The following is an 11,055-nucleotide window of genomic DNA, read 5'->3' as shown; positions in this document are numbered from 1 at the left end:
TATTAACCAAAACCCATCACTTTGTTTTCTGTTCACTAGAGGCCTCCAGCTCAAATAGCTGACATTGCCAGTATCAGTAAGAAGCAAAGGAAACTGAGCAAGGGCAAAAAGGAACATTAAAAAATACTAGATATGGTGGCCAGCAATAGCCTCAGGAGAGATAAGCTTCATGGTGGCTATAGGGTTCCATCTCAGCCACGACCATTTTATCATTAGAATGAGACAGTGACCTCAGGCAGTGGATTTTTGGTGTCACAAAAGGAAGCAAATTGCTGCTTCCTCTTACTTATGCCCACCAACAGAACATGGCTTGTAGTGGCATATTGCTGGCAGTTAAGACTTGTTTTTGTTCTCAGCTAACACTGACTTCTTAACAGGAAACGCTTCACTGTGGAAATTTATACTACCATACTGAGGTTTTGGAATAAGATTCTGGCCATTACTTGGTATTTGTATTTTGACTGTCACTGGGAAGAGGTGTTAGTGAATTTCCTGCCTTTCCTCCCTCACTTAGATCCAGCCAACTCCTCCCATGGGGCTTTTTCAAATCAGGAGATAAATTAAGAAGTCAGGAACTAGGGACAGAAGAAGAAGAAGAAAAAGAAGATTATGAGTTGGGGATTGGTGGCCTTGCTCTTGCTTGACTCTGTTCCTTTTGGAGGACTGTTCCCAAAGAGTTCAGCTTGGGGAGAATGTATCGGCCCTGTGGTCCCTCAGTTGTGGGGTTCTGCAGGGTTCAATCATCTCCCCAATGCTGTGTAACATATATATGAGGCTGTTAGGAGGGGGTCATCCAGGGATGTGGAGCTTCGTGTCACCAATATGTTGATGACACTCAGCTCTACATCTCCTTTTTCCATCTGCTTTTCTGTCCCTTGGGCACTGCCTGGAGGCCGTTCTGCTATGGATGCAGTTAAATCAACTAAGGTTGAACCCGGACAAGACGGAGGTCCTGCAGGTGGGTGGCCCCGATGTCAGTGGTTTGGGGAACTCTCTCCCTTTTGGGGTGGTGACTCTCACCACAAAAAATTCAGTTCGCTGTTTGGGGGTCCATCTTGACCCAGCGCTTACCATGGAGACCCAGGTAGCATCCGTGGTTTGGTCTGGTCATTTACATATTCGGAGGGTCGCCCAGTTGCGTCCCTATCTAGATGTGGGAGCACTCACCATGCTGGTTCATGTGCTCATAGTCTCAAGAATAGACTACTGTAATGCTCTCTACATGGGGCTTCCTTTGAGACTGATGCGGAAGCTTCAGATGGTCCAGAACATGGCAGCCAGACTATTAACAGGGGTGAAAAGATTTCACCATATTTCACCAAAATTTCAACCTTGGCTGCCTTACACTGGCTACCTATCTGCTTCTGCATTGATTTCAAGGTGCTAAATATTACATACAAAGCCCTTAACAGTTTAGGCCCTTGATATCTGCAGAGCGCCTTCTTCCACCCAGTTCTACCCGTATCACCTGCTCCAGTCAGGCCAGGTGGCTGAGGGGCCTAATGCCAAGAGAGGCCTGGTGGGGAAAAACTAGAAATCAGGCCTTCTCGGTAGTGGCCCCTCGCCTATGAAACAACTGACCTGTAGATATCTGCCCGGCTCCTTCGCTGAGGACCATCAAGACTAGCTTGAAGACAAGAAGGTTACTTACCTGTAACCATAGTTCTTCTAGTGGTTCTCTGTGAATTCACACAAATGCATTGTTCTGTGCCTGCGCTGAACGTCTTGGAAGATTCTAGAGCTAAAAGTAACAATTTAGTGGGACGTTCCCCCATGGAGCACATGCTCCACCCACCCAAGATTCCCCTCAGTTCCTAAAATTTGTCCGCCAGGCAGAAGAGTCATTTAATATAACCCATGACGGATGGAGGGGAGGATGGGTGGGATGTGTGAATTTACAGAGGATCACTAGAAGAACTATGGTTACAGGTAAGTAACATTTTCTTCTTTGTGGCCTCTGTGAATGGGTGACTAGCAAGCTTCACTTACTGGATGGTGAGACATCACAGTAAGAAGTATGCCAATACAGCTCTGTCAAATCCAGCATCATTGTGTGCTCTCACATCTAGAAGGTAGTGCTTGGCAAAGGTCGATGGGGTAGACCATGTTGCAGCACGACAGATGTTAGGAATCTCGATTCCATGCTGGAAGGCAGTAGATGTTGACAGCGCTCTAGTGGAATGTGCATTCAGTTGATCAGGAGGTGATTTGCCTGATAGTCCATATGCCAGAGATATGGTCTGGATGATCCATCTGAAAATGGATTGCGATGAGGCGGGACCTCCCTTATGGGGTCCATGGAAACATACGAAAAGCCTGTTAGTTTTTCTGAAAGTCTTAGCTCTGTCCACATAAAATGCCAGAGGGTGTCTGACGTTAAGCATATGGAGCATGAGCTCTAAAAGAGATGATGGTGATTGAAAAAATGATGGTAATACAATTGATTGGTTAAGATGAAATTCTGACACAATCTTGGGCAGGAAAAAGACATCAGAAAATAAAGTCACCTTGTTTGGATTAAATTGAATAAAGGGTAGGTTAGAGCAAAGAACAGCAAGCTCACTGGCTCTCTTGGCAGATGTTATAGCCACCAGGAAGGATACCTTCAGAGAAAGCAATTTGAGATTTGAAGAAGCCATTGGCTCAAAAGGTGGCACATAAGAGCATTTAAAAGAATTTACAGTGACCATTGGGGAATAATACGTTGGCGTAGTGGGTGAATGTTTTAGAGCTCCTTAAGAAACTTCTCAACTGTGGGGTGAGATAACAGTTTTGCTGAGCTAGAATTATCTGGTTGGTGGGCGACTGTGGCTGATATATAAATCTTTAAAATGGAATGAGAGAGTTCAAATTTGAAAAGATGTAGTAAGAAGGTAAGTAACGTCTTCAAGGAAAGAGGTATAGCAGGTAAGTTATTTGTTTCTGTGTATTTAAGGAAGGCTTAGACAATGTGCCCCCCAGCCAGACGGGCTGGTGTCGGTAGTGACCTGCACCGTCAGTTGGAAGATCTTGAATGGACGTCCGGCACAGAGGTTCGGCATCGATGTACTGTAAATTTCATAGATGTGTGATCTGTCACCAGGTTGAACAGCGAAAGGTACCACAATTGAAGTGACGTTAGTTTGAGCTGGGCGTGTTGTATCACTGATGTCATGGATGCCATGAGCCTGAGGAGATGTTGGACATGATGGGCTGAAACAGAAGCTTGAGGGTCAAAGGGATTGCTTTCTTTAGCTTTATAATTTGTTCTAGTGGGATGAACGCCCTGGCTTGTACGGAGTCAAAGAGGTCTCCGATGTGGGTGATTGTTTGTGAAGGTTGGAGCTGAGACTTTGTTTGGTTTACTTTGAGACCAAGGTTTTGAAGCGTGTCAAGCATGATGGCTGTAGCTCTCATGGCATCTTGATACAATGTCCTGACTATCAGCCAGTCGTCTATATATGTTCGATTACAACAAACCAGCCCCCTGTGAAAGTAGAGGGATAATAATGTCGAGAGTCAACATTCTAAATTTTTGGGGTCAAATAAATTTGTTAAGGTCCCTGAAGTCAAGAATCTGACAGAGGCCTCCATCCTTCTTAGGTACTGTAAAATATTTCGAATAGACACCACTGTACAAATTAGATGATGGCACTTGAATTATAGCATGTTTTTGAAGAAAGGTAGAGACCTCTTCTTGAAGGGCTATGGAATATGGAGTGATATTGATAGTCCCCAAAGGTGGGAGGGAGTTAAATTCTATGAGATAACCATAATTGATAATAAAAACAACCCATTGATCATCAGCAATATTTCGCCAAAAACCAAGAAAAGTTTTAATCTTGCTTGAAATTGATTATGAGTACAGCTTAGTAGAACAGGAGATTTATGGATATTCTTGATATGTCTTACCCTTTTTCTGGGGTCTGCGAAAAGGTTAGCATCGTTGTGACTGATTCTGATTCCAAAAATTTGATGTTGATGGGTGTTGGTATTTGAAATGATCTGTTTGCTGGTTGTGAATGGAATTGACAATACGGTAGGAATCTTTGATACGGCTGCTGCCAAAAAGATTGTTGGTAGAATTGGGACTTTCTGTACTGAGGCCATGAGCACTGAAAGGACTGTTGATTGCTGTACAATCTTCTTGTTTTCTGTATTTTATGAAGATTCTCCTTAGACTCGTCTGTTTTTTGTTTTGTTTTGTTTTTGTTTTTGCCGTCGAAGTGAAGATCTTCAATTCTCAACTTGGCATCATTGGACGAACCGGTAGACCTAAGCCATGCATGCTGGTGTAGTGTTATTGAAGATGCTAGAGTTTTCGATGGCGCATCCGCCGTATGTCTAGCCACAATCAGTGACTTCAGTATGGGCATTAATCAGTTCAGTTTTGATTGATTTAGGTGCAGATTCCAATATTGGTAGAATTTTGTTCCAGAGCTGGCCCATGACTGCCTGATAATTGGCCACCCTAAGTAGAAATGATTGGAATGAAGCCAAAACCAGGAAGGGCGAAAAAATGGAACTAACTTACAGGGGGACGTTGGTTAGTTGATTAGAAAATAAGAAGATGTCAATTTAAGTGGCAATTATAAGAGGAAGTATTGAATAATAGCTGCAGATCTCTAAAGAACACACTCTATTTTTCCAGAGAACTGATCAGCATGGTGGAAGAAAAGAACTAAGGGGAATCTTGGGTGGGTGGAGCATGTGCTCCACGGGGGAACGTCCCACTAAATTATTACTTTTAGCTCTAGAATCTTCCAAGATGTTCAGTGCAAGTGCAGAACAACCCATTTTCACAGACGCCACAAAGAAGAAATGGCGATTCAGATAGGCCTTCCCTACATCCATTACCTAGCCTATCTTCATTTTCCTTTTTTCCCTCTCTCTTCTTTTTCTTCTTCTTTCCTTTCCCCATATTGGACTTTATGATTAATTTGGATTTTACCTTAGTTTATTTTTATGTTATATGTAAACTGCCCAGAGTAGACATGTTCTAGAGGGGCAGTATATAAATCTAATAAATAAATAAATACAAATTGTTGGTTAACGATGCAGGTAATATAACAATAATAAAGGAAATTTAATAAAGTAAAGTAAACATAAAATAGATGCATCAGACAAAAGAAGGGCCAGCAAACACAATTTGCCAGTCATCATGAAAGGATGCCCTGAAGAGCCTCAGTACAGAGCATCATCTTCAGGAGTCTCTTGAAGACTGAGAGGGAGGTGGTCTGGAGCAGCTCAACCAGAAGCCCATTCCAGAGAGATGGTGTCAAAAGCAAGAATGCCCGGTTTCTGGTGGAAGTCTTTCTGGGGTCCCTCAGTGTGGCAATCTGTAGGAGCATGCCCTGAGAGGATCTGGTGGTGCAGGTCAATGTTCTTCGGAAAAGGTGCTTTGACAGGTAATGAGGTCTGAAACTGTGGAGGGGTTAAGTTAAAACCAAAACCTTGAATCTTACCCAGAATGTCACAGGTAACCAGTGCAGGTGAGCCAGGACTGGGGAGATGTGATCAAATGTATTCATACTCAACACCAGCCTGGCAGCTGCATCCTAAACCTACTATAGTTTCCAGGTCAGTCTCAAGGGAAGCCCCACACAGTGTCACAGTACTTGATCTTAGGGATCACCAGCACATGCATCATCATCTTGTCCAGGTTGGGGCCAAGGTGAGTAATATTGAGGCAAAGGTTTTCAGAACATTTCCCCTCCCTCTGAGGAATGTTCTGAATTTTTTCTCCCTTACTTCTTGAAATGTAGAAGGGCAGTATGAATCATAGAAAAGTGAAGTTGGAAGGAGCCTACAAGGCCATCAAGTCCAACCCCCTGCTCAGTGCAGGAATATTATTTCCTAATTCTCTCCACTATTTGCGGAAGGCTATCTGCTATCAACAGCACAATGCTTAAAATGACACTAAAAAAAGGAAATTATGGAGGAAGCAAAGGAGCATCAGCGGTTCCCCACTGTGTGAACTGAATTAACACAAGTGCACAAAGATGTTGAAACCAACGTGCATAAGAACTTACAGACTGCTGGTGAAAAGCTGCTTATCAAAAGGGGCTCAATTATCTAAATAAGTAACTTTCACATGTAAACAGCTAGACATTCAAAACAGTGTTATGTAAAAGACAAAAAAAATGAGAGCTCTCTAAGAGACTTGGGGACTTGGAATGAGACACTGAAAGATTATCTCCTAATATCAACGAGGAATTCCAGCCTGGGAAAGGAAGTCTCTCACCCTGAATGGGGTTGTCCCTTCTTGCATTGAGGGATCAGGATTCTTGATGAATGATAAGCAGAGTGCAATTAATTGCTTGATCAATGGCTTTGCTCAATAAATGTCAAAGTCAAACAGATTCCTGAGGCTGGTGCCATTACTCTACAGTACTTCTACTGTAAAAGGTTTCCCAGTCTCTTAAGCCTGGCCTGAACATTCAGTGTTAGGCAAATACCTGGCAACCCTGTCTTCTCTTTTACTTTTGGTGCTGCACTTTGCTGGTGCAAGTAGGACTCAAGTGCTTTGGGAGTGTCCGAGAACACAACTACTGTTGCTGTTAATAACAAAGTCCAAACTCTTTGGCTGAAATGCAGCAGTAAACTGCAACTAGAGGAGGTCAGTTGAATCAGTGGGGAGTTTGTGAGTGAATTATTCTATGAGTTTCATTGATTCAATGGGCCAGCTCTAGTTGTGACTTTCTATTGGATTTCAGCTTTTAAGATTAAACCACATACTACCTGGACAGTGACCTCCTTCCCAGGACTGTTCTGAAAGAACACATCTCAAAAGTGTAGTGGGAGCCATAAGTAGGACTTTTATCATTGCGCAACACAGCTATCTTCACACAGCCTCCTTTGGGGCACAAAGATGCAGGCAGAGACCTATTTATGTCAGAATGCAAAATAAATATGGGATAGACATGGTGACTCTATTTGCTGTGCTGAAGACTTCCTTTCTCACCTTGAGACAGGTGCAGAGTGGCAAAACAGAACTTAATCACCCTTTGATCTCTAATGTAAGCATAAAAGGAGACTAAGCAGCTCACCATGCACAATAGTTTTGTTTGCTGAGTGTGCAGCACAACAAACACACTGTTTGACTCTGGACATGCTCTGTGGCTTTGCAAAAGGAACGAGTTAGAAGACCGATCAATCACTACAGAATTTATTTGAAAAGAAGGGCTTGTCCAAACTTGTTGTCAGCACCATGCGCCAGTTGACAATATGATCATTTGATCAAGAAGAAAAGACATGTCATACATTTTAATTTTCTTTTAAAACTGTATAGGCAAAAACTGCATTTTATCTCACACTTGAACCTGATTTGGAACTGCAAATCTTTTTCCTTCGGTTCCTCCCACCCCACACAGGCAGGGGATGTGTGGCACAATTTCCAGCAACTTACAGAAGCTACTGCTGGCTGGATAGCTCAGTGGTTTAGGTATCCAGTTGCAGAGGCAGAGGTTGAGAGTTCGATTCCCCCACTGTGCCTCCTGCAAGTAGAGCCAGTGTGTGTGGTCTTGGGTAAGCTGCAACATCCCAGAAGAAGGGAACCATAAATCACTTTGGTATATTCTCTATCTTGAAAACCCTGGAAAGGATCACCATAAGTCGGAATCAACTTGATGGCACACAATGCATACATAAGCCACTAGCCCTCAAGCATCATTAAGTACCCCCCAACTGTTAAAAACTAGAGAGAATTTGGTTATTTCTTCATTTTGTAGGGTAGAGTATGCCCAATGCACATGACAGTCAACATCCCATCTAAATGTTAAACATTTCCCCCTCCTGCCCCCGATTGCATCCTACTGCTTCTGTGCTGACGTTGCTTTCTCTCACAGGGGACTCTTGTCACAGCAACAATACATGTTTGCCAATAGTCAAGTACACATGCCATGCTGTGTTCAAGAGGAGCTCTTCCACTATCCTACAGATAGCGGGGGAAGCTACACTTCCAGTCTTCTGGCTCCATCTCCTGGTCAAGGAACGCAAGGGCCATTCTTTTTAAACGGAGAGATGTTGCATGATCAGCGCTTTCCCCACAGGTGCCCTGATAGCCAATAAAATTGCTTCTGTCACCTCTCCCTCTTCCAGCATGCCACCCCAGAGGTGTCCTTTCGGCGAACCCCGCCCAAGTACCACAATGGTCTTGGGGACGGGTTTCAAGTCAACATTTTTTAAAATTTCAGCGTTTCTTCCTCATAGAATAAGCAATCTTGACAAGAGGCAAGACCGGTCGGCTTGACAGGTATGGCACTGATAGAACCCTAGACAGTTTCTGTCCTCTTGAACATATTTGGCCCTGCTCTCCTTCTTGCTGCTGAAGCTGGGTGAAGAATATCTCCTGAACCCATTTGAAACAAAGAAAAACAATAGGGAACTACTCTGTTTAAGGAAGATCAGAGACAGAATGAGCATTGGGGAAAAATGGGATCCCCAACGCTGGAAAACTGTAGGGAGATTGGAAAAAGGAGGATCATTTAGTGTAGGTTGACGATGGATTTGTGAAAAGCAGCATTGTAGGATACAAGGATGTAGACAGGAAATTAATGGGAGATGCAAATTAATTGATGAAACAGATTTGTTGGATCTGATGGGAAACTATTGCTGAGGAGCCAGGTGGGGTCTGTATTCTGTCTAAGACATTTATGGAAAGGGAAATTCTTGGGAAGAAGAAAGGGCAACGTTTGTTATTCAAAACACATCTCTTTTCTCGGACCAAGTGACTGTTTTTCTTTCATAGAAAAGCAGTGGTTTGGGACTCAAATCTCCACCTCACTCTTTGCATTCTCTACGTTTCCAAGGCCTGACCAAGATAACTTGCTACTTGTGGCAGAGCAGCGTATTCCTTCCTGCCTTCATGTCAATTTGGACAGTACCCTACTACAGGCAAATCACTTGGTCAGAAATCTTTATAGTTCCTCCACATTTCTAGAAGTTAACAATACTACATGATGCCCAGTATCAAGTGAGACACATGGCTCTGCCTAATAGTAGAGCCGGCCCTTCTTGTCTCCCTCTAGCAAAGCATTGAGTTTCCAGTATTGACCAGTCACATGCTCCTGGGAAATTTAAAAGTAGCCTTAATGGTAATACTGGTCTTTTGTCATTTTCATCTTCCTTCTTGGCTGACCCAGATACATCATTTTATTCAATACATTTGCAAGAAAACTATGGCAAAGATCAAGGATATGTACAGTTGTGCAAATTCATTTTAGCAGAAGAAATTAGCATCCAGTTTGTGTAGTTTGCATGGTATAGATGGGATACTTAGGGCAGGATTTGAGGAGGCAGCTTCGGTGGGTACAGCTTGTCATGGAGGGTGAGGAACGCAAGACCTGCTGAAATCCCCACTTGCTTTACCTGTTCATCTTTTCAATATGGATGCCCTCATGCATATGGAAAATAGTACTTTGACTGGCAAATCATTAAAAATAAATAGGAATCAGTTTTACCAATGTGTTGGTATGAGTGCAAGCCACAAAGAATGAAACATGGACAGTGTCTGTACTGTAAACCTAAAGCACAGTCCTGCATGTTTCTCCTTGGAGGAAACAGACCCCAAATCCAGTATTGCTTATTTCCATGCAAGTATCTGGAGGTGTTGCGTGGTCAAGTTCTTTCTGAGTGAGTAAACCCTGGAAAGTCCCATCATTGGAAGCCCAGCTCAATCTTGTAAACTCAACGCTGAGGCTTCCTTTATTGAATCAATCTGTCTCTTATTTGGCTTTCCTTTTATCCTACTGCCTTCTACTTTTCCCAGCATTATTGTCTTTTCCAGCAAGTCTTGTGTTCTTACAATGTGCCCAAAGTACAATAGTCGGTTTAGTCTCTTTTTTTCCCCTAGGGAGAGCAAGCTCGAATGAAGCTAGCACCTATTTAATTGTGTTTCTGGCAATCCAAGGCCTCCATAAAGCTGTCTCCGAGCACAACTGTACACATATTTACTTGGAAATAACTCCCACTACATTTCTCCTTAGTAATGTGGCTTTAAGAATGCAACCTAGATTCCCTCTCTGGGGCAGCCCTTCTCAACATTTGGGATAACAGGAGTTATAATCCAACACTCCACTGCCCCACCACCAAGCAGAGGATGCTAACACCTGGAGGATACAGGAGGGTTGCTAGGAAACCCAGAAATGGTAGTTCAGTGTCTGCAGTGAAGAGTTACAGCTCAGTAACTACAATTCCTAGGATTATTTGGGGAGTTCTAAGTCAGATGGAGTACCCTAGAATCAGTACAGTCTCAAAGCATATCTGGATTTCATGTTTGTTTTGGCTTAATTTGTAAGAATTAAGTGACTATGGGTTCCCTGCCATGAAGCCTAGAAACTATTGAGGAGGTTCTGAAAATCATGATACAGTGGTGCCTCGCAAGACGAGCGCTCCATTTTACGACAAAATCACATAACGACGAAGTTTTTGCGATCGCAAAAGCGATTGCAAAACAATGTTTCCTATTGGGGAATTTCGCTTTGCGATGATCAGTTCCCTGCTTCAGGAACCGATTCTCGCAAAATGACGATTTTCCTACAGCTGATTGGTGGTTTCAAAATGGCCGCCGGGTACAAAACCTGGCTGCCCGCTGTTTTTTGGGATGGATTCCTCACTGCACGGGCAGCGCAAATGGCCACGCTATGGAGGATCTTCGCTGGACAGTGAGTTTCAAGCCCATAGGAACGCATTAATCGGGTTTTAATGAGTTTCTATGGGCTTTTTAATTTCGCTTTACGATGTTTTCGTTCTACAGCGATTTCGCTGGAACGAATTAACCGCAATGCGAGACACCACTGTACAGCTCCTTTGTTCCAACCATAGTAAAAACTACTTTTCTCCAAGATGAAGACATACCCACTGTGCCAAATTTAAGCTGCAGTCTAAATGCTGGACAAGGGCTTTTTCCTTTCCCCTTTTCACAGGCAGCTGCCCTTTTAAGTCTTTATAGCAATAATTTTTTGCAAAATCTTCGTGTGCTAGTTATAAAAAGAAAAAATATTTGTCAATGAGAAAGAATGACATTTTTGGTCAATTGAAAGACTTAGAAAGATTATATAGCAATGAGGCGTGTCA

Source organism: Pogona vitticeps, chromosome 3, assembly GCF_051106095.1.
Source record: "Pogona vitticeps strain Pit_001003342236 chromosome 3, PviZW2.1, whole genome shotgun sequence".
Taxonomy (NCBI): domain Eukaryota; kingdom Metazoa; phylum Chordata; class Lepidosauria; order Squamata; family Agamidae; genus Pogona; species Pogona vitticeps.
The sequence above is the reverse complement of the archived record's forward strand: the minus strand, read 5'-3'. Positions refer to the sequence as shown.